This window comes from Jaculus jaculus, chromosome 5 (assembly GCF_020740685.1).
Source record: "Jaculus jaculus isolate mJacJac1 chromosome 5, mJacJac1.mat.Y.cur, whole genome shotgun sequence".
Lineage (NCBI taxonomy): Eukaryota > Metazoa > Chordata > Mammalia > Rodentia > Dipodidae > Jaculus > Jaculus jaculus.
The window spans coordinates 61,623,454-61,650,612 of NC_059106.1; the positions used below are offsets into that span (position 1 = coordinate 61,623,454).

General features: G+C 42.4%; 1 protein-coding gene and 1 pseudogene across 11 annotated transcripts in view; one reads left to right on the top strand and one right to left on the bottom strand.

The window, feature by feature from the left end:
* The window catches only part of LOC101605199 (delta-type opioid receptor), a 307,172-nt gene that overhangs the window by 97,380 nt on the left and 182,633 nt on the right, over positions 1 to 27,159 (top strand). For 2 of the 11 annotated variants that reach the window (XM_045149490.1, XM_045149492.1), the window contains exon 1: positions 13,962 to 14,163. The exons of 6 other annotated variants lie outside the window; for them this stretch is intronic. The gene's annotated coding sequence lies outside the window, so the exon portion shown is untranslated. Of the gene's footprint in view, positions 1 to 13,961; positions 14,164 to 27,159 lie in introns of those variants that run through there. 3 more of the 11 variants (XM_045149494.1, XM_045149497.1, XM_045149499.1) reach the window with 3 other exon arrangements.
* LOC101610973 lies at positions 18,432 to 26,827 on the bottom strand (annotated as a pseudogene).

Genomic DNA, 27,159 nt, shown 5'->3' on the forward strand with positions numbered 1-27,159 from the left:
TGCAAATTATCTCTAAGGTTTCTTCCAGCTCAGCTATCCCTAAGTTCTATGGCTGTATAATTTGGTATGGTCTCTTGTTCTGGAGAGTGACTGTAGTTCGACTTGGAAAAAGGCAGTGAAGCCGGGCATGGTGGTGCATGCCTTTAATCCCAGCAAAGGTCAGAGGATCACTGAGTTTGAGGCCACCCTGAGACTACATAGTGAATTCCAGGTCAGCCTGGGCTAGAGCAAAAGACAAACAAACAAACAAACAAACAAACAAACAAACAAGGCAGTGAAGAGAATTCTGTATTAAGGGCCAGCAAACTTGAGTTCAAGTTTGAGCTCTGCCATCTCTGTGCTATGATTGCCACTGCTGTGTAAGTGATTTGCCCAGAGTCATAGAGTAAACTTAGAGCTGATTGAAGGTTTATCTTATTTGTAGGTGCTTTCGTTATTTCTTCTGTCTCTACTAGCATGCCCCCAGCCACTTGGAAATTGAGGTAGGCTGAGTGTTGTCTAGGCAGCTCAGGGATTGTTCCTGCCCCAGCAGCTTTGGAGGCTCTTAGGGCAAGTCAAACATGGCCATTTCTGGCTACCTAATCCTCTCTACTCCCTAATCCTTTCTACTCCCTATATCTTCTCTTCTATATCATTCCTATCCCAGGTGAGGGCTGGCTAGGCTGACAGTTTTAGAAGTGCCTCTGCTAGCAGGTAGCATGGGACTTCTCTCTCTGTTTTTTGGGAAATCCTCCAGGATGTGAGTTCCCTGCCTTAGGGAGAGGGATTTAGTGGGTTAAGCTGGAGTGATCTGGAGGCTTTGCTGGATCAGGGTCACTGGGCTCCCTCCAGCTGGTGAGAGAAAGGGATTGAGGAGGGTCATGAGAGGCCAGGTCTTAGTCTCCTCTTTAGATGTCCCAGGGCTAGAATCAGAAACAGCGACAGCAGTTTCTCCCTTGGGTCTTGGGATAGCTGCCATTCATACCATTTCTGGATGGTGGCTTGAAACAGACCTGATTTAAACTGTATGGTGTTGGACAAGTCACCTAACAGTCTGAACTGTCGTTTCTTCATGTGTAATTATACTTTGCAGAGTTGCTATTGTGCTAAATGCAATAATGTCCAATAGGATATGCCCAATACATGCTAAATCTCTCATAAATGCAGTTGTTTCTAGTTTTAGATTTTTGGGGGGGGGGTCAGCACAGAGGTTGAGACAGATCTATGTAAGTCAGGCTGTTCTTGATCTCAGCCACCTGAGTTTTGGAATTACAGGTGTGTGCCACCATGCTTAGCTTATTTTCGGATTTATATGTGCGTGTGTGTGTGTGGGGGGTGGGTATTGGGAATCAAAACTAGGGCCTTGCACAATCTAGGCAAAATCTCTACCACTCAGCCCCAGTTGTTACTATTTTCCAGAATAAATTATTATAATTACTATTTGCAGTACTTGGAATTGAACCCAGGGCCTTGTGCATGCTAGATAAACACTCTTATCATGGAGCTACAGCCTCAACTCTGTTTTTCTTTTTCTTTTTTCCAGGTAGGGACTTGCTATCACCCAGGCTGACCTGGAATTCATTATATAGTCTAAGGGTGGCCTGAACTCATGGCATTCCTCCTACCTCTGCGTTCCAAGTGCTGGGATTAAAGGCATGTGCCACATTTTTTAACAATGAGGCAGGATCTCACTAAGTTCTCCAGCCAGGCCTTGAACTTTCTTTCTTTTTTTAAAAAAATAATTTTTAAAATTTATTTGTAAGCAGAGAGAGATAGACAAGAGAGACAGAGAGAAAGGGTGAGCCAGAACCTCTAGCTGCTGCAAATGGACTCCAGATGCAAGCACTACCTTGTGCATCTGGCTTATGTAGGTACTGGGGAATCAAACCTGAGTCCTTAAGCTTCACAGGCAAGTGCCTTAACTGCTAAGTCATCTCTCCAGGACCCCCAGGATTTTTTGACATGCCATGTTTTCCCCTGCCACCAACAATAAGGCTTTCCCTCAACTCTGTAGACCAAGGTAAATCCTTTCTTCCCATGAGCAGCTTTAAAAAAATTATGGAGGGGAAAGTGGGGTGGGGAGGGAGGGAATTACCATGGGATATTTTTTTATAATCATGGAAAATGCTAATAAAATTAAAAAATAAAAATAAAAAAAATTATGGATTTGTAAACAAAGAGAGAGAATATGTGTCTCTAGCTGCTGCAAATGAACTCCAGATGCATGCACCACTTTGTGCAAATGGCTTTACATGGGTACTGGGAATTGAACCTGGGTCGTTAGGCTTTGCAGGCAAGTGCCTTAACTGCTGAGCCGTCTCTCCAGCCCCACTGAGCTGCCTTTTCTTTTTTTTTGAGGTAGGGTCTCATTCTAGCTCGGGCTGATCTGGAATTCACTGTGTAGTCTCAGGGTAGGCCTTGAACTTTCTATCCTCTTGTCGAGACCTCCTAAGTAGCTGGAACTGTAGGCCTGCACCATCAATCCAGGCTAATAATACATTATTTCGAAGGCCTCTTTCAGCTGAGATATCCCTAGGTTTTATGGTTGTAGATTTTTTTCATTTATTTATTTATTTACATTTCGAGACAGTTTTAACTGTGTATCCCAATTGGCCTGAAACTCATTATCCTCTTGTCTCAGCCTCCCCAGTGGTGGGACTATAGGCATGTGCCACCATATCTGGCTGCTTGTAGAATTTCTTGTTTGGTTGTAGAATTTAACAAGACCTCTAGCTTTGTAGATTAAATGTAGCTAGACTTGGAAAAAATACCTGTGAACAGAATCCTATAGTAAGGGTTGGAAGATGTGGGTTCAAATTTGGGTTCTGCCACTACTGTGCTATGTAACTTTGGGCAGATACCTTCCAATCTTTAGAGCCATTGCTCAGTCTATTTAAAAGTGGCCAACTTAGGCCTGATGGTCTCTAAGGCTTAGCTAGTTTTAGCATTTGGTGAATCTAGAGCACAGCTTTTGTGGGCTGTGACCCTGTCTAGTGGAGTATAACTGAATGTAGGTCTTAAGAAAAATTTGGCACTAGTAAAAGGCTTCTGAACACTCAGTAACCAAAAATCAACTCAAAACCAAATGTTTAATGAGTTCAAGGTGTTTCTGGCAGCGCTTGCCTGTGCTATATCATGTGGCTTCACTGCAGCCTTGGTTGGGTGCAGTGCAGCATACAACATAATGCACTATGCATGCTGACATGTCACACAATACCAGCAAATGCTGCCTGAAACACCTTGGCTCAGACTTGAGACTATTGTGTGCTATGTATTGCAGTATTTTTTGCTGCATATCAAGTTTTCTGCTCCTAGAGAAACACAATGGTATAATTACAAAGACTTTTAATATGTCTCTATCATCATTCCTTAGCATGTAAGTATCAAAACAGAATATTCAGGGCTGGAGAGATGGCTTAGTGGTTAAGCTCTTGCCTGTGAAGCCTAAGGACCCCGGTTCGAGGCTCGATTCCCCAGGACCCACGTTAGCCAGATACACAAGGGGGCGCACGTGTCTGGAGTTCATTTGCAGTGGCTGGAGGTCCTGGCGCGCCCTTTCTCTCTCCCTGCCTCTTTCTCTCTCTGTCTGTCGCTCTCAAATAAATAAACAAAATAAATGAATAAAAGTAAAAAAACAAAAAACAAAAAACAGAATATTCAGTTAGGCATGGTGACACATGCCTGTAATCCCAGCACTCAGAAGGTAGAGGCAAGTGGATTGCTGCAAATCTGAGGCCAACATGTTCTACTGTAGTTCCTCCTTTAAAGTCCCCTCTCACCTCGATCAGTATATCTTTGGATTGGATTGTGTTATAATGTTTGATTTTTAAAAATTGCTATTTGAGTTGCTGGCTTGAGTTTCATTTAAAAAAAATCATTAGATAAATTTTGGCTTGGGATTATGATAGATAGGAGTCCTAACAATTTTGAAATGGTCCTAAACATTCTTCTTCCTTTTTGTAGTATGTATTTACAAGAAGCAGCCGTCTTAGCACTGACAATTATAAAATCAAAATGTGTATCAACTCTGAAAAATGTTGCAGATGCTCTGTCTTGTAGTTTCAAATATCCAGCCAAAACTGAATTCTTAAAAAAAATTTTTTTTAGTTTTTTATTTTTATTTATTTATTTGAGAGAGAGAGAAAGGGGCAGAAAAGGCAGAGAGAGGGAGAGAATGGGCGTGCCAGGGCCTCCAGCCACTGCAAACAAATTCCAGACGCATACACCCCCTTGTGCATCTGGCTTATGTGGGTCCTGGGGTATTGAACCGGGGTCCTTTGGCTTTGCAAGCAAATGCCTTAACCACTAAGCTATCTCTTCAGCCCCCAAATTGAATTCTTTATAAAAGAAAACAGGACTTCCATCCAGTAGTATGCAAATTAGGTTTTGTCTCTAATAAATAGTAAACTTATGTATAATAAAGAATTGCTTTAACCGGGTGTGGTGGCACATGCCTTTAATCCCAGCCCTTGGGAAGCAGAGGTAGGAGGATTGCAGTGAGTTCAAGAGCACCCTGAGACTACCGAGTGAATTCTAGGTCAGCCTGGGCTAGAGTGAGACCCTACCTCAAAGAAAAAAAAAAAATAAATAAAAAGAGTTGCTTTAAAATAAATTTCCTTATTACTTATTATCAGTGAATGTTTAAATTGCAAACCAATTTTATTTTATATAAATGTTTTACTATTTTATTTATTATTTATTTTATAGACATTTACATCTACCCAAGGGCATGTAGTATTTTTATTTAATTATATTCTTACTTAACCATATTTTCTAAAAATTTCTTGGGTGAAGAGGGGGTCATAAGTGGAGAAAAATTTAAGTAGCCCCGGTCTAGACACTATAGGAATGTTTTAGCAACTGCCCACTGGGTCCTCTCTCAAATTTTGACTTCCTTCCCATTTTGCCCCTTGTTTCTTGAGCTATCTCCATTGGGAACTTCAACATACAGATTTTAATCACATTTACTTTTGCTTTTATTGTTACACAGAAAACTTTGTAGATTTTTTTTTTTGTACGAAAAGTATGTTCCATGGGCTCAGTGGTTAAAGAAGCTTGTTTACACATCCTGATGGCCTGGGTTCGATTCCACAGTACTCACATAATGCCAGGTGCACAAAGTGGTGCATGCATCTGAAGTTCATTTGCAGTGGCAAGATGCTCTGGCATGCCCATTCTTTGTCTCTCTCTTTCTGCTAATAAATAAATAAATGAATAAATAAATAAAATGCATTCTATGAAAGAGGTCAAAACTTTAGCTGCACTAAATTTTTTTTTTATTTATTTGAGAGAGGGAGACAAAGACAGAGAAAAAGGATTAAGCTGCATTTTTAAACATGAAGAGCAAAGTACCCTATCAAAGTACTATACCTACTAGTTTGTTTTGCCTTTGTCTCTGAAATGACAGAACAGTCAACCTTATATGTAATAAAAGAAAAAAAATGTGCTATATTCAATGCATCTTAAAAAGAAAATCATAAGTATAATGTAGGAAACATTATATTTGTTGAGTATCCTTTATAAAAGAAGAAAATGGGAAGCAACATAACATTTTTAGGATTAACTAAACTATAGAACATCTATTGGCATTGTGAAAAAAAGAACACAGTGCATGGGCTGGAGAGATGGCTTAGTGGTTAAGGTGCTTGCCTGCAAAACCTAAGGACCCTGGTTCAATTCCCCAGTTCCTATGTAAGCCAAATGCACAAGGTGGTACATGCATCTTGGAGTGCATTTGCAGTGGCTAGAGGTCCTGGTGTGTTCATTCTTTCTCCCCTCTCCCCATCTACCTCTTTCTCTCTTATATAGATAAATAAAATATTTAAAAAGAACAATGCAGAGGCTGGAGAGATGGCTTAGTGGTTAAGATGCTTGCCTAGGAAACCTAAGGACTTAGGTTCAATTCTCTTGTACCCATGTAAACCAGATACACATAGTAGTGCATGGCTCTGGAGTTCATTTGCAGTGGCTAGAGGCCCTGGTGTGCCCATTCTTTCACTCTCTCCCTCTCTCTCATGTGTGTATGTTCTCTCTAATAAATAAATAAATAAATAAATATAAAATATTAAAAATACAATGGAAATGTTTGCAATATATTGTTAAACAAAAAAAGTTAGTTCCAAACAATGTAGTGTAAATTAAAAAAAAAAAACATTAAGATAAGGCAAATGAAATTGCAACATTTTGCATTTTTAGTATAGAAAATCAGAAATTTGACTTTCTGGGCCTGGGTTACCTCACTTAGTATAATCCTTTCCAGATTCATCCATTTTCATAACTTCATTTTTCTTTACCACTGAGTAGAACTCCATTGTATAAATATGCCATATCTTCATTATCCACTCATCAGTTGAGGAACATCTAGGCTGGTTCCATTTCCCAGCTATTTTGAGTTGAGTGGCAATAAACATGGTTGAGCATGTACTTCTAAGGAAATGAGATGAGTCCTTAGGATATATGCCTAGGAGTGCTATAGCTGGGTCATATGGTAGATCTATTTTTAGTTGTCTTAGGAACCTCCACACTGACTTCCACAATGGCTGGACCAGACTGCATTCCCACCAACAGTGTAGAAGGGTTCCTCTTTTTCCACATCCTCTCCAGCATTTATGGTCATTTGTTTTCATGAGAGTAGCCAATCTGACAGGAGTGAGATGGAATCTCAACATAGTTTCAATCTGCATTTCCCTGATGACTAGGGATGTAAAACATTTTTTAAGATGCTTATATGCCATCTGTATTTCTTGTTTTGAGAACTCTCTGTTTAGTTCCATAGCCCATTTAAAAATATTTTTTGTTTATTTTTATTTATTTATTTATTTGAGAGTGACAGACAGAGAGAAGGAGGGAGGGAGGGACAGAAATGGGCATGCCAGGGCTTCCAGTCACTGCAAAAAAACTCTAGATGCGTGTGCCCCCTTGTGCATCTGGCTAACGTGGGTCCTGGGGAATCAAGCCTTGAACCGGGGTCCTTAGGCTTCACAGGCAAGCGCTTAACTGCTAAGCCATCTCTCCAGCCCCGTAGCCCATTTTTTAATTGGCTTGTTTTATTTCTTATTATTTATTTTTTTGAGTTCTTTGTATTTCCTAGATATTAATCCTCTATCAGATGTATAGCTGGCAAAGATTTTTCCCATTCTGTAGGTTGCCTCTTTGCTTTATTCACAGTGTCCTTTGCCATACAAAATCTTTGTAATTTCATGAGGTTCCAGCAGTTAATCTGTGGTTTTATTGCCTGAGCAATTGGGGTTATATTCAGAAAGTCTTTGCCAAGACCAATATGTGGAAGGGTTTCCCCTACTTTTTCCTCTAGCAGTTTCAGAGTTTTAGGTCTGATATTAAAGTCTTGAATCCACTTGGACTTAATTCTTGTGCATGGAGAGAGAGAAGAATCTATTTTCATCCTTCTACAGATACATATCCAGTTTTCCCAGCACCATTTGCTGAAGAGGCTGTCTTTTCTCCAATGAGTATTTTGGGCATTTTTATCGAATATCAGGTGGCTATCGCTATCCGGACTTACATCTGGGTCCTCTATTCTGTTCCATTGATCTACATGTCTGCTTTTGTGCCAGTACCATGCTGTTTTTGTTACTATGGTTCTGTAGTATAGCAATTTGATTTTTTTTTTCCCCCAAGGTGTAGGGTCTTACTCTAGCTCAGGCTGTCCTGGAACTCTCTCTGTCGTCCCAAACTGGTCTCAAACTCACAGTGATCCTCCTACCTCTGTCTCCCAAGTGTAGGGATTAAAGGCATGTCTGGCCTAATTTCATATTATTATTATTATTAGTTTTTGTTTTTCCAGGTAGGGTCTCACTCTAGCCCAGGCTCTGGAATTCACTATGTAGTCTCAAGGTAGCCTTGAACTCACGGCGATCCTTCTACCTCCGCCTCCCAAGTGCTGGGATTAAAGGCGTGGGCTACCACACCCTGTTTCATATTATTTTTGTAATTAAAACCATGTATATGTAAGAAAGATACTTGAAGGAAAGGTGTCTCACCAGAACATTGATGACAATCATTTCTCCTTCCTTTCCTTTCCTCTCTTCTCCTCTCTTCCCCTCCCCTCCCCTCTCTTCTCCTTTCCTTTTCTCCCTTCCTTTCTTTTTTCCCAAGGTAGGGTCTCATTCTAGCCCAGGCTGACCTGGAATTCACTCTGTATTCTCAGACTGGCCTGAAATTCATGGTTATCCTCCTACCTCTGCCTCCTGAGTGCTGGGATTAAAGATGTGCACCACCACGCCCGGCTGATGGCAGTTCGTTCTTTATTTTTTTTTTTAAAGCATTTTTATTTATTTATTTGAGAGCGACAGACACAGAGCGAAAGACAGATAGAGAGAGAGAGAGAGAATGGGCGCGCCAGGGCTTCCAGCCTCTGCAAACGAACTCCAGACACGTGCGCCCCCTTATGCATCTGGCTAACGTGGGACCTGGGGAACCGAGCCTCGAACCAGGGTCCTTAGGCTTCACAGGCAAGTGCTTAACCGCTAAGCCATCTCTCCAGCCCTTCTTTATTTTTTTGATGGCAGTTATTTCTGATTGGTGACTTTATGGTGATTTATAAACTTATTTAACTATATTCTTCTTTAACTATATTTTCTAAAATTTTTATGAATAATTCAAGTACTGCTAATAAAAATAATCCCCTGGAAAGACATTTCACTGCATGAATAGTAATTTCCATCCCATTATAGCTTGTGTGGTTTATCACTTGTGTTTAAAAGGTCTGAAAAAGCCAGGCCTGGTGGTACAAGCCTTAATCCTAGATAACTACAGAGGCTAGGGCAGGAAGACTAAAATTGAAAACAGCCCAGGCAATTTAGAGAGACCATGTCACAAAATAAAAAGCAATCCTAGCACTTGGAAGACTGAGGCAGGAGGATTGTCTTGAGTTAGAGGCGACCTTAGGCTAAAGAATGATATCCTATCAAAAAAGTAAAAAAGAAGCCTGGGGCTCTAGTTCAGTCACAGAGTGCTTGCCTAGCTTGTGTAAGGCACTAGTTTCAACCCCTAGCATTGCTACATGAATGAGTGAATAAATAAATAAAGTCTAAAGTGACTGCAGTTTTGCACTGTGGGCATGACAGAAAACTCAACTTTTCCTATACTTGTAGTACTTTTTAGACCGGGTCTCACATGTTGTTTTGGCTGGCTTGGAACTCACTATATAGAACAGGCTGCCCTTGAACTTTCAGCAATCCTCCTGCCTCTGCCTCCAGAATGCTGAGATTACAGGCCTGCACTACCAAGCCTGACTTCTAGGACTGCCTTTCATTCAGTAGTGACTGTTTAGAACATTTTGCTGATGGGTCCACATTTTCAAAACCCTTCATCTATTACTGCCTATCACAATTGCTGGACATTTTCGTGCGCCCTATCACCAGGGTTTCAGGCCAGCTGTGTCCCTAATCCTCCCATGCCCCAGATTTGGATACGGTTCAGAGTCCAACTGTTACCCCCTCTTTCTTCCAGTCACATCTCCTGTCATCAGAGGCCTTGTCCACCCTCACTGACTTTCCCCACTGGTCAGCGCCTAATTTTGCCATCTAATTTCACCCTCTTTTGTGCAGCTGGTGTTTGCTTTCACTGGAGCTCAGTTTACAACCAGGAAGGATTAAGACCCTTTAATGCTGGCTTTTTTTTTTCTTTGAGCCCCTGACTGCTGCAGGGGCTAACAGGCAACTAGCAGGGTCTGTATTCCCCAGGAAGAAGCAGGGTGGTGGTGGTGGTGAGGGAGGTAGTAGTGGGCTCAGCTGGCAGGCGGAGTAGAGATGGCCCCTAGGGACCCTGTCCTGAGCCTTGGAGCATGGCACAGCCGCCATCCAGATGTGAGCATGGAGCCCAAGTGTTTCTGCCTAGAAAATTAGCCTCAGAGACGGTGCTTTGGACCTTTGCTCTTGTTACCTAATGGCAGCCTCTGTAGGGTGTGCTGGGACTGAATGTCTGGGTTGGCAGATGGGTACAGGAGTAAAGGACAGTTTCTTTGTCTTCAGAATGGATGTTATTTATATTCTCAGCCCCCCATATAGGATGAGCCCAGCCACTCTCAGAGATAGGACACTTAGTTAACAGGTGATGGTGTTTAATTAATAACGAAACCCCCTTGTGTGTGGATAATAATTTACAGTTAGCAAGGTCCTTTCATCTCTGAGCTAAGAATTAAAAGCCAGTACTAGAATTCTGGACTTTGAAATTCTAATATCAAGATCAACAGATTCTGGTGCGGTATTATGTGGCACTCTGAATCTACCACTGGTTTACACCTGCCTTGTGCCCAGCCTTTTCTGCTAGCCCAAGGCCTCTCCTTATTTTCAGGATGGTGGTTATTAAATGTTACAAATTCTATATATTCATTCAAGAGTCCTTAAATCTGTGCCATTGGCTATATTTCATGAATCTGAATTTGCTGGGTAATGTGGTGGTGGTGGAAGTGGTCATTTATCTGGGGATTGATCTTCAGTGTTCATCTTTCGTGGTTCCAGATTTCCCTGTCGAATAGGTGAAGGAAGCCTTTGAGACCCAGAGGTGGTCAAACCATAGCTCCCTAATCAAAAGCACAGTTGAACCTGAGGGTTTGAAGCAGAGGATCAGAGTATTTAAGAATAGGTGCCTTATCCACAGTACATGCTGGCCAAATCTCTAAGCCTGTTTCCTTATTAATAAAACAGGGACAAACCATTCACTTGTTTAGCAACACTTAAAGTGTCTATAGTGTTCTGTGAAATGAACAAGAGGAACAAAGTCCCTGTTCCTCCAAGCTCCAGTCTTGTAGGTCTAGATTCTGACAATTTTAGAGATGTGGAAATAAACAATATGGAAATAAACAAATATATAGTAGGAAGTTAAGGAGGGGTAAATGCTATGAAAAGTGCTATAATTAAAGCAGAGCAAGGGTGTGTGAGTGATGGCTGTTTCAAATAGGGTAGTCAGATAGTCCTCAAGGGGTTTTATGATGCTTCAAACAGATATTATACTCATCTCTGACCTAATAGCAGTTGATTTTTTTTTTTTTTTTAATCAAGGTAGGGTCTTGCTCTATCCCAGGGTGCAGTCTCAGGGTGGCCTCAAACTCACGGCATTCCTCCTATGTCTGCCTCCCGAGTGCTGGGATTAAAGGTGTGTGCCACCATACCCAGCAGCAGTTGGATTTTTAACAACTATATTATTGGCCACTCATATACCTCTCAGTCAATATTTAGTCTCCAAGTAGTAATGATATCATTAACATTTACTGGGTTGGGGAGATGGCTCAGTGAGCAAGCATGAGGACTTGCTTTCAATCCTCAGCACTCATGTAAAAAGCCAAGCATGGCCACACATGTATAACCTCAGTACTGAAGCAGGCACAGACAGGAGGATCACTGAGGTTTCTCAGTCAGCCAGTCTAACGGAAATCAATGCAAACTCTAGTTTCAGTGATACAGTCTTTCTCAAAGAAATAAGACAGAAGAGCAATAAAGAGGACACTACGAGGGCTTAGCAGTTAAGGCATTTGCCTGAAAAGCTAAAGGACCCAGGTTCAATTCCCTAGGACCCATGTAAGCCAGATGTACAAGGTGGAGCATGTATCTGGAGTTTATTTGCAGCCACTAGAGGCCTTGGTGCACCCATTCTCTCTCAAATAAAAATAAATATTAAAAAAAAGAGGACACTATGGCCAACCCACATGTCCATGCCCATCTATATATCACAAACACAAACACATATACAAAAAGTTAAGATTTACTGAGGTTTTACTGTGTATTAGGCACTTTTCTGATCCCTTTACACTTAATTAGATTATTTTTAATTTTATTTATTTGCATTTGTGTGTATAGGCATGCTAAGGTCACTTGACACTGCAAACGAATGACAGCCTCCTATGCCACTTTGTGTCTGGCTTTACATGGGTGCTGTGAATTGAACCTGGACCATCAGGCTTTGCAAGCAAAGTTCTTTAACCTCTAAGCCATCTCCACAGCCTAATTAATTTGATTCTTTTTTTTTTTTTGAGGCAAGCCCAACAGATTGGCTTTTTTTTTTTTTGAGAGGGAGCAAGTGAGCAAGAGAGAATGAGAGAGAGAGAAAATTGGTATGTCAGGGTCTCCAGCCACTGTAATCAAAACTTCAGATGCATGTGCCACTTTGTGTGCATGTGTGACATTGCATATGTATCACCTTGTGCATCTGGCTTATGTGGGACTGGGGAGTGGAACATGGATCCTTAGGCTTTGCAGGCAAGTGCCTTAACAGCTAAGCCATCTCTCCAACCCTGATTCTTTTTTAAAAATTTTTATTTATTTGATTGAGAGAGAGAGAAAGAAAGAGAGGACGGGTGCGCCAGGGCCTCTAGCCACTGAAAATAAACTGTAGAAGCATGTGCCACCTTGTGCATTTGGCTTTATGTAGGGAATTAAACCTGAGTCTTTTGGCTTTGCAGGCAAATATTTTAACTGCTAAGCCATCTCTCCAGCACATTACTTTTATTTATTTTATTTATTTACTTATTTTTTGGTTTTTCGAGGTAGGGGCTCACGCTGGTCCACGCTGACCTGGAATTAACTATGTAGTTTCAGGGTGGCCTTGAACTCATGGGGATCCTACCTCTGCCTCCCGAGTGCTGGGATTAAAGGCGTGCGCCACCACGCCCAGCTACTTTGATTCTTACAGTAACTCTATGGGATGAGACTGTTATTTCCAACTTCCTTTTGTTGACAGGGTCTCATGTAGCCCAGGTTGGCTTTGAACTCACTGTATTAGTGGAGGCTGGCCTTGAATTCCTGATCCTCCTGCTTCCATCTCTTATTTGCTAGAATAACAGGCATACACCACTACTCCTACCCTTTGTTTTACCTATTATGGGGTCAGAAACTGAGGTCCACAGAAAGCCAAATGGTTAGGTAGGGTTTGAGACCGAGCATTGAACCTGGACAGCCTGACTGCAGAATCGGAGCTGAGATCAGAAAGGGGGCTCTGATTAGACACACCAGGAGACAGTCTAGCTGGCATGTGCCAGCTCTGATGTCAGATTGCTTGGCTTCTGATCCTGGCAGGGCCAAGTCTCTCTGCTTTAGTTTCATTATCTCTAAAATGAAATGCCAGAACCTGTCATACCTTCTGGGTATGTGTTAAACCAGACTTCTTCCTGCTCTGTGGGCCTGAAGTGTGTTCTGACACTAGCCTGACAGGAAGTATAAAAAGGGTCGAGGGGCCTCCGAAAAATTCTGGAGAGAAATAAATACACACTAGTCAATTTTCAGAGCAACCTTGAATTCATCTGGAGATCAGACCATGGAAGCTTGGTTTTTATGACTTCGAGTGTTCCAGAGAGGAACTGGGAGAACCTAAAGTGTAGAAGACAGGTGAGAAGTCATGGTGTTGTCTCAACACTTAAACACTTCCATTTCATGCCTTACATGTAGCTGCCAGGAGAGGAAAGGTCTTATAGAATGGTCAAGCTAAGTGGACGGGGAAACTGAGGCCCTGAGTTGAGCGATTTACGTCCCTGAGGTTACTAGGGGTATTTGCGGGGGTGTTAATCCGTTGTGGGGAGCCTGGTTCCATTGCCCCTCCCCCCCCGAAGTCCCCAAATCTCAGCTTTTGGGAGGAAAAGCCTCACCTTGTGGTTCTGGGCACTAGCCACTTCATTCTCCACGCGGGCGCTGCTGGAGCTGGCAATACCAGGTCTCAGGCGCCAGACTGGGTTCGACTTGCGCGTGCGCAACTCAGCTAGCCCCCCCCCCCATTCGCCTTTCCCTCCCTCATCCCCCCCCCCCTTCCTCTCTCCTTACCGGTCGGGGTGGGGGGGGGAGAGAAAGCCGAGGGGAAAAAGCAAGAAGTTTGGCCTCAGCCAATGAGCTGTCGGGCCGCGGGCCCGGCCCCCTCCTTCCCTCCCGCGCGGCCCAATAGGAATTTACTACAATGTTGTGGCGAGGCGAGGGGGCGGGGCGCGCGCGGGCGGCCGGGCGGGCTGCGGGCCGGGCGGCCTCGCCTCTCCGAGGAAAGGCGGGAGGGCGCGCGCCGGGGCTGCTCGTTCGCTCGCTCGCTCGCTCGCGCTCTCTCTCTCCCTCCCTGCTTCCCTCCCTCCGCCAGTGGATTTTAGTCCGTCAGTCCGCGAGCCGCAGAGGGCCTGAGCCTCGGACGCCGGCGCCGCCTCCTGCCATTGTTCGTCTAGACTTGGAGCCACGGCCGGCGCGGGAGCTACGGGTGAGGCGCGGCGGCTGCACGCGAGGCTGGGGCGGGGGTCGGCGCTGGCCCCGAGGGGACGGTCCTGGCGGCCGCCGCGGCGCCACAGCCTTTGTCTCCTGCAGCCCCCGCTCCCCCCTGCAGGCCCCGGGCTCGGGGGGGTGGGGGCGCGAGCTGCACGGCCGGCCGAGGGGCTTCGGGCTGCACGCCGGGCGCCCCGGGGCTGGAGGCGGGACGCTCGGCCTAAGGAGCCCCGGGGGCGGGGGTGCCCTAGAGGAGAGGGGCCGGGGCCGGGGGGGTGGCGGTCCGCCGCCGCGGCAGCGTTTCAAAGTTAGGCGTGGACGATGCCGTTCCGATGAGGGGACGCGAGCATCCTCAAGTCCCTTCGGGCCTGTCAGTCACCGCGCGGCCGGCGGGCTGGATGGAGATTGGCAGGGTTCTGACGGTGTTCGGTTCCCCGGTGACCCGGGGAGTGTGTGTGTGTGTGTGGGGGGGGGTCTGCTCTGCAGAAGTCAGGCAGCGTCGGGGTGGAGGGAGCCCTCGCAGCGCCGCCAGGCCTTCCCGCCACGGACACCTGCATCCGCAGAACAGAAAACACACGGGAGCCCACCGGAACCGCACGGGGCTCGTCCCCGGGAGCGAGGGCTTAAAGCTCTTCCCCGGCTTCGTGACCTCCTTTCTGAGTTGGCGCATCTGTCGGCTTGGACGCGTTTGCCCCGGCTTGCGGGGCTGCCGTACCTGTGGACGGACTGCATGTCACCAGGCCGTGCCTGCGAGGGAGCGGGCTTAACGGGGTGGCTCACCCCGGGAAGCAGGCATGCTCCCGAAGGGAAAGTGATCTCTCACGGGAACCAAATTGCTGGTGCTTTGGTTTCGTGCCACATGATAGCGATTGTCATCCTGTTGTTTCTCCTACTATACCCTACCTACCATAAGTGACGAGTCTGTGGAGATGTCGGTTTTTTTTTTTTTTTTTTTTTTTTGGCATGTGTTGCTGATGAGAATTTTTTTTTCCTCCTCCTTTTTTTTTCTTTTTAAGAGATGCTGAGCTGTTTTTAGTAGTCTGGGTGATTTCACAGCTGCTATTTTGTTCCTTCTGTTTTTAGGGAAAATTGCAAGAAACGGTTATGTCTGTGTCTTGGGAATTATAATAGTGGATTTATACACTCTTGAGGATAGACTGTATTTCATGCTGTTTGCATATTACTGTTTTCTGTATTCTTAGTCCTGGCAAAAATTTTTAGTTGGTTTGAGCCTTCTAGTCAGGGAGGATAAACATATCCTTTATGTAATTCTCATGCTAATGTTGTTAGAGTAGAATTAGCTGTTATTTATTTACTTATTTATTTTGCTTTTTCGAGGTAGGGTCTCACTCTAGCCCAAGCTGACCTGGAACTCACTATGCAGTCTCAGGGTGGCCTCCAACTCATGGTGATCCTCCTACCTCTGCCTCCCAAGTGCTGGGATTAAAGGCGTGTGCCACCACATCCAGCTTAGATTCAGCTGTTTTTTAAAAAAATATTTTAATTTTTATTTATTTGAGAGAGAGAGAGAGATAATGATAGAGACAGAATGGGTACACCAGGACCTCCAGCCACTATAAATGAACTCCAAATTCATGTGCCCTTTTGTGCAACTGTCTTATGTGGGTCCTAGGGAATCAAACCTGGTCCTTTGGCTTTGCAGGCAAGCGCCTTAACCTCTAAGCCATCTCTCCAGTCCAAAAAAAAAATTTTTTTTGAAGTAGAGTCTCACTCTAGCTCAGGCTGACCTGGAATTCATTACGTAGTCTCAGGATGGCCTCGAACTCACAGTGATCCTCCTACCTCTGCCTCCCAAATGCTGGGATTAAAGGCATGTGCCACCATGCCTGGCTCCAGTCCAATTAAAAAAAAAAAATATTTAAAAGCATTTTCCATTTTTTTAAGAGATTTGATATGCTCTTCATTCTCCTTTTCTCTAAGTTAAATGCAGTAAATTTGTTGTCATCTGTAAGCTTTTTGGTATTATAACTAATTCCGTGAGGTGCTAATGTAAACCATGTATAGAGGGTATCTTGCACCAGTGAGCACTCAACAAATGGCAGATTGAAAAATGGATATAGCTAGGCATGCTGGTGTACACCTTTAATCCCTGCACTCAGGAGGCAGAGGTGGGAGGATTGATGTGAGTTTGAGGCCACCTTGAGACTACATAGTGAATTCCAGGTCAGCCTGAGCTGACCCTACCTTGAAAAACAAACAAACAAACAAACAAACAAAAAATGAATATAAGGTTGGGAATGTAGACGGATAGAGAACACCTGCCTAGCATGCACGAGACATTTGGGCTTGGTCCCCAGCACCACACAAACACACAAAAAATGCATATTAAGCCTGAACATCAGGTTGCCTTGGAATCAAGTGCTAATTCACAGAAATTTCTATAAGAAGTTAACAATTAGTCAAATCTCTGGGAAACAAGTACAGTATATCTTTACCATTGTTAAAAAGAACGTCATTGTTGGGCCCCAGTTCAGTAAAATTGCCTTCAGATTCTTTTAAGCAAAACTTTTTTTTTCATTCTGTACAATTGAATTGAGTCTTAGCAATAAATATTTTTAAAATATTTTATTTATTTATTTATTTGAGAGAGAGAGTGAGAAAGAAAGAGTCGGATATATATATATATATATATATATATATATATATATAGAGAGAGAGAGAGAGAGAGAGAGAGAGAGAGAAAGAATATGAATGGGCACATCAGGACTTCCAGCCACTGCAAACGAACTCCAGATGCATGTGCCACCTGTGCATCTGGCTTTATGTGAGTACTGGGGAATCAAACTTGGGTCCTTAGGCTTTGTAGGCAAGTGCCTTAACTGCTGTGCCATCTCTCCAGCCCAGCAATAAATATTCTTAATCTTCAGACCACTCCAGAGTTCTTTCAACATTATAACAGTGTTTTATAACCTTTTTACCTTTTCATTTTATCCCTCCTATTTCTTGTATTCTCTAGCAAGTAGAACTGCTCAAAAACCCATGCTTTGCTGCCTCTGGACCTTTGTTCTTGCAGTTTCTTCCATGCTGTTCATATGTCTATTTCTCTTGAATGTTTTCAGTTTTCTTACCTTAAGAAAGTTCCATATAATGGTAATTTGAAGTGTGGGGAAATTGTACTATGTAGAAGGAACTTGATGTATTTTTGTCTGTTTTGCTTCAAATTTGCTTTGTGCTTCATTAGTATGGCCAGTGATGTTCCCCTTTCCCCACCCAAGTAGGGTCTTGCTCTAGCCCAAGTTGACCTGGAATTCACAATGTAGTCTTAGGCTGGCCCCCTTGTGCATCTGTCTAACGTGGGTCCTGGGGAATCGAATTTGGGTTCTTTGGCTTTGCAGGCAAACACTTTAACCATTAAGCCATCCTTCTAGCCCTAGTCTCTCTTTTAATTTTGATGTCATCATCTTTTCCTCCTATTATGGTGGTCTTGTGTAGGTAGTGTCAGGCATGGTAAGGTCATGAATATCAATGCCATTTTGTGTTTGAAGGAACATGTTATAAGGAGTTCTACCCTTCCTTTGGGTCTTACATTCATTCTACCACCTCTTCCGCAGTGGACCCTGAGCCTTGGAAGGTGTGATAGAGATGTCTCAGTGCTGAACACTCCACTGTCACTTCTCAGAATTATGGTGACTTTTGAGTTATCCCAGTGGTCACCACCATCTGAAAAAAGAAGCTTCTTTAACCAAAAGTGAGTGTAGCATTAATATATGGGTAACAACATTTTAAAAAGTACTTACAGGGCAGTTAGGTGGGCATAATATATCCAGTTAGCCAGACAACAGCAGGTGTTACTCCCTTAGGAGAATAGTTTTATCTCATGTGAATTTGTGTTTGTTTTCTGCATTTATTCATTCTTTATGGTCTAAGGGCCAATATGTTCTTTTAGCTCTTCCCCTGTCTGTTTTTTCTTTTTGAGAAAGAGGCTTGCTATCTAGTTTAGTCTGGCCTTCAGGTACTTACCATTTTGCCTCAGTTTCCCCAATACCACTATATTGTTTTTTCAAAAATATATTTTATTTATTTGAGACAGAAAGAGGGAGAGAGAGAAAGAATGGGCACGCTAGGGCCTCCAGTAACTGCAAACTCCAGATGCATGTGTTCCCTTGTGCATCTGGCTTATGTGGGTCCTGGAGAATCGAACTGGGATCCTTCGACTTTGCAGGCAAATGCCTTAACAGGTAAGCCATCTTTCCAGCTCACTATGTTCTTAATATTTATTAAATACCCAAATCATATTTATCATATTTATTTATTTTTGACCCTCAGGCATTCTGATAACATCTGGTAAACCCCCAGCCACACTACCCCGGCCAACAGCATCCCAGGTACTCTTGTCCAGCAGTAGCTGGAAGGTACCAGATGAAGCCACAGACCTCAAAATTTTTCCATTAGCCTGCATAAAGTTAAAGCAAGAGACAGGGTGCCCAGGGAACAAGTGTGTTTGCCCTTGGCCACCTTGTAGGAGGCTGTTCATGTGAGCCACGGCAACAGGAGAGAAGTCCACCCCTAGCACATCCAAAGGGTTGGGAGATCTGGTATAGAGGCCTGTGCACAGGCTTGATGTCCCACAGCCCACATCCAGTATTTGCAGTGGACAGGCAGCCTGTGCCACCTGCAGCAGTGGAAGTAGTTATTGGGCTTCCTTGTATCCAAAGTCCCAATCAAAGGTGGGGCTATTTCCCAAATGCTGCTGGGTGTGAAGCCGATCCCAGAGGCGGTGGTCTTCCAGGCAAGTACTGGCCAGGGAGCATGGCTTCTCACAGCAAAGTGTCCTGGCGTTTGAGGATAGAACAAAACTAAGAAATTATTTTAAATAATTCCTATTTCCTATGAAAGACATAATAATGCTTTCTGTTTAGATATAGCCTATATATTTCTCTTTCTTTCTCTCTCTTCCTCTCTCTCTGTGAGAGAGAGAGAAAAAAAGAGGGAGAGAAGAGGGAAGAGGCCAGAGGAGAACATTAGATGCCATTCTTTATCACTCCTCTGCTTTATTTCCTTGAGACAGAGTCTCACTTAATCTGGAGCTGCTGTTTTTCATTAGACTGGCTGACTAGTGAGCTCAAGTGATTCTCCATTCTCTACTCCCCACAGAACTGGGGTTACAGGTATGCATGGCCATACCCAGCTGTTTATGTGCGTTCTGGGGAATCAAACTCAGGATGAGCCAGACCCTCATGGTTATGCAGCAAATGCTTTTATCTACTGAGCCATCTCCCCAGCCTGACTTACATATATTTTCCTCCTATCTTTTTTCACTTTTATGTCCCAGTTCACCAATGTGGTGTTTTCTTGTATGCACCTTCAGCTTAACTTTTTTTTGTTTTTTGTTTTTTTGAGGTAGGGTTTCACTCTAGTCCAGCCTGACCTAGAATTCACTTATGCAGTCTCAGGGTGGCTTTGAACTCACAGTGATCCTCCTACCTCTGCCTCCGGAGTGCTGGGATTAATTGTGTGTACTACCACACCCAGTTTAACATTTTTATGTTATCTTTAAAAAAAAAAAAAACCTTTTATTTATTTTCAAGCAGAGAGAGAGAGAGAAAGAGAGATAGAGAATTGGTGCTCCAGGGCCTCCAGCCACTGCAAATGAGCTCCAGACACATGCACCATCTTGTGCATCTGGCTTATGTGGGTACTGGGGAATTAAACCTGTGTCCTTAGGCTTTGCAGGCAAGAATCTTAACCACTAACCCATCTCTCCAGCCCCTGTCTTTTCTTTTTTACTTTTTTTTTTTGAGGCAGGGTCTCACTACAGCCCAGGCTGACCTGGAGCTCACTCAGTAGCCCAGGCCAGCCTTGAACTCACAGAGCTCCTTCTGGAGTTCACTGTGTAGCTGAGTCAAGCTCATAATCTTTTTTATTTTTTTTTTCCTTTTCCTTGGTGAGATTATGAACATAAGATAAAGTTCCATATTTTAAAAAATTACATAGCTATCCTACACCTCATTCCTTAGTTTTTGGCTATCTATTTTTTAAATTTTTGTTAATTTTTAATTTTTATTTATTTTTTTGAGAGCGACAGACAGATAGAAAGAAGCAGATAGAGAGAGAGAGAGAGAGAGAGAATGGGCATGCCAGGGCCTTCAGCCACTGTAAACAAACTCCAGATGCATGTACCACCTGTGCATCTGGCTTATGTGGGTACTGGGGAATTGAGCCTTGAACTGCGGTCCTTAGGCTTCACAGGAAAGTGTTTGATTCTTAGGCAAACACTTAACTGCTAAGCCATCTCTCCAGCCCATGGCTATCTATTTTTATTTGTTTATTTAGAGACAAGTTATAGTTATGTAGCTCAGCTGACCTCAAACTCAGTATGTTGCCCACATTGACCTTGAAGTGGTGATCCTTCAGCCTCAGCCTCCTGAATATTGCAGTTACAGGCAGGTGTCATCACCTGGCAAATTCATGTTATGAGATAGAGGGTACTCAAGTTGCTGTTTGATTTCCTCCTTTTTGTTCCTAAGAAAGTGCCAGAGTTGTTACGAATATTGCCTAAAAGTTTCTTGAATTCTCAGCAGGTACTTTGAAATGCTTGTGATCTAAAATAGGTAATCTGTAAATTTTGCTGGGGGGTGATAGGGTTTGCTTATATTGTTCTATCTCTTTATTTATTTATTTTTAGGCAGGGTCTCATTCTAGCCCAGGCTGACTTCAAAATCATGGCACTCCTCCTACCTCAGCCTCCTGAGTACTGGGATTAAAGGCTTGTTCCATCACACCTGGCTTCTTTCTGTTTATTTTTTTAGTGTGTTGTGTGTTCATGTGTGTTAAGTTTGAGTGCCATGACACGCATTGGAAGTTAGAGGATAACTTTCAAGTGTTGTTCCTCCCCTTCCACCTTGTTTCAGGCAAGATCGCTTATTGTTTTCCACTCTGTTCATCAGACTAGCTGGCCTGCAAGATTCTTGTGATTCTCCTATCTTCTTGTTGCAAGGACACTGGGATTACAGACATGCTATATACCCGGCTTTATGTGGGTTTTGGGTATCCTAGCTCAGGTACTCATGCTTGCAAGCTCTTTCTATATGGAGCCATCTCCCTGGCTGTATATTATTTTTTGAATATATAAATCCAATTTAATATTGATGATGTGATTTCGTGAGTTTAAAGTATCAGTGGCCATCAGGGCATGAGTTTGGTTCTGAAATCAAGAGTCACATATGTTTAGACCACAGCCTGTTTCCTTGTTATCTAAGAAGCAGGCTGGTGCTGGTAGTGCTGCCAGAGTATTTTTCCAAGAGTCTTATCAAGTTCATGATTGGTCAAATGGATTTAACACTACCTCTAAAGGACTTTTTTTTTTTTTTCCCCAATTGCTTAGACATGAAATCAGTCACCATATTTTGTTTGTGAGCCAAACAACAATAATTCAAACTACTTTTTCCTTAAGAACCTTTTCCCTTCCTCTGAATAAAGTTGGAAAAGATGAAAATTTTAGAAGTCCTCTGTATTGGCCAGTTACAGGCCTTATTTACAGAGAATACAGAATTACCAGAAGGTAATTGCTTCTTTGTATTTATGATATTTAGGTTATTTTTGTTGTTGTTGTTCAGTTATATTTCTTTGTATATCACACACAGGTGGCTTAGTATGTGTTCTTTTTATGAGCCAGTTCATGGTGTGTTTGGTAAAATGCAGTAGAACAAATACTCTGGTGCACATACTGAGTTAGATTAGTATTTTGGTTTCCTTTGCTGTTATTTAATGAATACACAGTGAGAAGGATAAAAGAAAAACCTCAGCAGTGAGCAGTATTCAGAATTTAGAGGTGTTAGAAAGAACTTTGATATTTTACATTGAGTGCCGATCTCATTTGGAGGAGTCTCATGGATGAGTTTTGGAGTTTAGTGGGAGAATCTGATTATGATTAGTCTGCTTACACTTAGTTTTGCTTATTATCATATATTATTTAGGAAAGTAAGAGTAAGGATGGCAGGTCAGGGCCTCCTGCCATTGCAAACAAACTCAGACTCAAGCTTCACTTTGTGCATCTGGCTTCAGGTAGGTACTAGGGAATCAAATTGGGAAGGCAGGCTTTGCAAGCTAGCATCTTTAACTGCTGAGTCATCTCTCCAGCTCTGCTCATTATTTTTACTTAAATGAGCTTGTACCTTCTTGGAGTGTTTGAAAATAAATTGGCAGGTCTTTAAAAAAATAAAAACAACACATGAGCTGGCATGGTGGCGCACACCTTGAATCCCAGCACTCGGGGGCAGAGGTGGGAAGATCATTGAGTTTGAGGCCAGCCTTAGACTACATAGTGAATTCCAAGTCAGCCTGGGCTAGAGAGATACCCTACCTCAAAGCAACCATAAATAAATAAATAAATAAATAAACCACATGTGTGACCAGTATAATGCTAGGAATGGCTTGACAGGACTTGAATAACCTTTGCCATCATCAGCTACCCACAAAGCCTCCCAGAGTAAATATGCAGTCTGAGTAGAGAAACTGGGAGCTTGATGTAAAAATATTTCTTCTTTCTTTACAATCAGATTGTTATCCCTTAATGTCTTTTCTATATTGAAATCTGGCATCATGTTCATTTTATTTTTTATATTATTATTGCCTTTATGAAGGCCATTTCTGTTTTTTTCCAGTTACCTCTTCATTTTCTTTAAGTTAAGTTTATATGGATTAAACCATGATTGTTTATTAAATTCTTAATCTTCCCCTTCCATGACTGAAGACTCTTTGGGTCACATCCATCCAATTTAGACTTTTTCCTGCCATTCTTGACTCCCAGTGTGATCTCTGTTTATAAAGATTATAATTGTTTCTGAGATCTGTGAAGTGGAGCTTAGGGTAGGATATATTAATCTTGCCAAAGTGGATGGGAGGGGGCAAGATTGTCTGATGGAATGGATAGGAAACATGCATGAGCTTATATTGATAAACTGGATTGGAAAAACCAGTGGATGCTCTATTCCTATCTAATTCTCTCTCTCTCTCTCTCTCTCTCTCTCTCTATCTATCTATCTCTATCTCTATCTCTATCTCTATCAATGTGTGTGTGTGTGTGTGTGTGTGTACGTACGTACGTACGTACATATGTATTGATTTTTCAAGGTAGGGTTTCTAGTCCAGGCTGACCTGGAATTCACTATGTAGTCTCAGGGTGGCCTTGAACTCATGGCAATCCTACCTCTACCTCCCGAGTGCTGGGATTAAAGGCGTGCGCACCACACCCGGCTGAACCCACTTTCTTATACTTTCTTATGCCTTCAATCCTCCATAAAAATCTTTCTAATGTAAATCAACTTTTTTTTTTTTTTTTTTGAGGTAAGGTTTCATTCTAGCCCAGGATAACCTGGAATTCACTATGTTTGCTATGTAGTCTCAGGGTGGCCTTGAACTCATGGCAATCCTCCTACCTCTGCCTTCCAAGTGCTGGGATTAAAGGTGTATGCCACCATGCCTGGCTGTAAATCCAACTTTTACTAGGTCGTCTATGTTTCTGAATTGTAGTATAAACATAGGCTGAGTTTTGGCTTTTGTTTTTTGCTTTTTCTCTAGTGCTTGAGATTGAACTCAGGGACTCATAAGTGCTATACCATTGAACTAGTATATCCCCAGTGTATAAACGAAATTTTAGGTGCTTATATTAACATTCACTCAAAAAGCTTTTGTTACATTTTGGTGATCTGTGTATCAAACCATAAAAGGTTATGGCATAAAAGTCTTAAGTGAGAGGGCTGGAGAGATGGCTTAGCGGTTAAGTGCTTGCCTGTGGAGCCTAAGGACCCCGGTTCGAGGCTCGGTTCCCCAGGTCCCACGTTAGCCAGATGCACAAGGGGGCGCACGCGTCTGGAGTTCGTTTGCAGAGGCTGGAAGCCCTGGCGAGCCAATTCTCTCTCTCTCCCTCTATCTGTCTTTCTCTCTGTGTCTGTCACTCTTAAATAAATAAATAAAATTAAAAAAAAAAAGTCTTAAGTGAGAAACTCAGTACTAAACCACATTTTAGTATAGAGTTTTATTTTTAATTTTTGGGTTTTTCAAGGTAGGGTCTCACTCTAGTCCAGGCTGACCTGGAATTCACTATGTAGTCTAAGGGTAGAGTTATTTTTTTAAAAAATATTTTACTTATTTATTTGCAAGGAGAGAGAGAATATAAATGAGTGTCAAACTCCAGATGCATGCACCACTTTGCGTCTGGCTTTATGTGGGTACTGGGGAATTGAACCTAGGACATTGGGCTTTGCAAGCAAGTGCCTTAGCCACGGAGCAATCTTTCCAGTCTTTAAAAGTTATTTTACTTTAAAAAAATTTTTTGGTTCTGTTGAAGATTTATATGTTGTTTTTTTTTAAATTTTTATTTATTTGAGAGCGACAGACAGAGAGAGAAAGACAGAGGGAGAGAGAGAGAATGGGCGCGCCAGGGCTTCCAGCCTCTGCAAACGAACTCCAGATGCGTGCGCCCCCTTGTGCATCTGGCTAACGTGGGACCTGGGGAACCGAGCCTCGAACCGGGGTCCTTAGGCTTCACAGGCAAGTGCTTAACTGCTAAGCCATCTCTCCAGCCCTTATATGGTTATTTTAAATTGATCAAATTTCAACTTGTAGTTTAGCTGAATGTGGTAGCACATCCACTGGAAAGTGGAGGCTGGAAGCTTGTCATAAGTTCCAGGCGAGCCTGGTATATACCTAGGGAGTTCCAGGCTAGCCAGGGCTATATATCAAAACACCATCTCAGAAGACCAAAAGAATAAAACAATGATGGGCTGGAGAGATGGCTTAGAGGTTAAAGCGCTTGCCTACAAAGCCTAAGGACCTGTGTAAGCCAGGTAGATGTACAAGGCGGTGCTGCATGTGTTTGGAATTCATTTGCAGTGGCTGGAGGTCCTGGTGTACCTATTCTTTCTCTTTTATATCTGTCTCTTTCTCACTGTCTCTCCAATAAATAGATAAGTAAAATATTATTTAAAAAAATGAACCAAACAACAAAACATACCCCCAAACCTGTAACCTATAAGTATAATAGAAATTTGTGGTTTTGACGATTTGTGGATGTATGTAGTACTATACCAGTGTTCTGTAGATGGGCATGTAACTCTTAGTGCTTCACCAATTTTTAAGTAAGCCTATCCAAATCATTTTAACACAATGAACTCTTGATGGTATAAAATAAAGGGTATTTTAATTTATGTGCCAAGTGTGTGTCTTAATTTGCCAATTTGAAGTTCTGCATATGTTCAAGTGAAGAGTGTTTCACCTTGATAAAGCACAGATTGTTGAAATTCACCTTCTTTTTACCTTCCCTCCCCCTTAGCTTTTAGCCATATGGACACAGGCAGAACTGTCAAAGGCTCCAAGGGCTTAAGTCCTCACATTTACCTGCCAACTATTTCAGCATGCAATAGACACATGGAAGGCAGCTTGCAGGGAAGGCTTTCGTCTTCCTCCTCTCTTTCTCCCTTTCTCTTTCTCTCTCACCACCCCATTGCTATTTCTTGCCCTTTTCTCTTTCTCTGTCTCTCTTTTTTTAAGTGATTCAGAGAATTGATGCTTTTGCTAGCTTACTACCTGCAGAGTACTGCCAATCTTGATGGAAGCAGGTAATTACATAAACCTTTGCATGGTGTCATATGATACTCTATATATGCCCTCCCACACACGTGTCTTTGGAGTAATTTCTTTCCATCTGGTGTTGGAATGAGCTCTTTGTTAGGTTATTTTTAAGTTTTCAAGCTTTCTGGCATCTTCAGTACTTGAAATAACACAATTGCTTTGGGAGGCAAGAAAATCCACATTGTCAATTAGCTTTTCCAGTGGAAATGTAAATAGTATTTTATTTTTAAATTCACACCCTGTGTTCCAAACAGGCAAACCATGCTTTTTTTATGCATTCATTTCATGTTTAGATAGTCTCAAGATAATTTTGTGAGGTAGAAAATAGTTGTTGCTAAACAGATAAAGGAGAGATTCTTAAGGAAAAGGGGCCACAAATAAGAAGCTTGTTAGAGAAGAGATATTTTATTCTCCGAAGGTTTGTGGGTGTCTTCTGAATCCTTCCAGCATTTGTGTATTCTGTGACAGATTTGTCATATAAAACTTGTGCTCTGCAATCAGATTGTCAGCTTCTAGAAAAGCAAGAATCATTATCACACTTTTTATTGCCCTTCTAACCCCAATTTAGCTCCCATGCAGATAGTGTTTAGTACATTAGCTAGACTTATAACATAGGGGGCACACTCTGGTGTGAATTTCAGAACAATAAATATTTAATATCTGGGCTGTAATTCTAACTCTACTTCAGATTCTGATTCATTCATCCTTCTTTCTTTCCCCTTCCTCCCTCCCTCCCTGTATGTATGATATTTTCATGAAAAATAAGTTGGTGTTGCGGCACTTTGTACTCCCCAAACATTTCAGTGTACATCTCTGAAAAATAAGGCTATTATCTTTTAAAAATATTTTATTTATTTATTTATTGGGTGGGGGGAGAGGCAGATAGAGAGAATGGGCACACCAGGGCTGCAGCCAATGCAAACGAATTCTAGATGCATGTGCCACCTTGTGTCTGGCTTATGAGGGTGCTGGGGAATTGAACCCAGGTCCTTAGGCTTCTAGGCAAGTGCCTTAACCACTAAGCCATCTCTCCAGCCCTAAAGCTATTACCTTACATCATCATAACACATGGTTATGTACTTAAGAAAATTAACAGTATTTCTATCACATCAGTCAATATCCAACAAAATTTAGCTTTCCTCAGTTAGATTTTTAAAAGTATTTGATTGTATTTCTTTCATGTTCTTTAATTTAAAAAAAAGTACTTACCTCCTCTAATTGTCATTAACTTTGATGAGTCTGATGCCAGCTGACTTGTAGAATATTCCATTCTGAATTCTCCTGATTGTTCCCTGTAGGTTTTGTTTAATTTGTCCCCCTATCTGCTTTGCTTCCTGTAAACTGGAAGTTTATCTCTGTAGGTTTGATTAGACTTAGGTTAAACATTTTGGCACAAGTACTT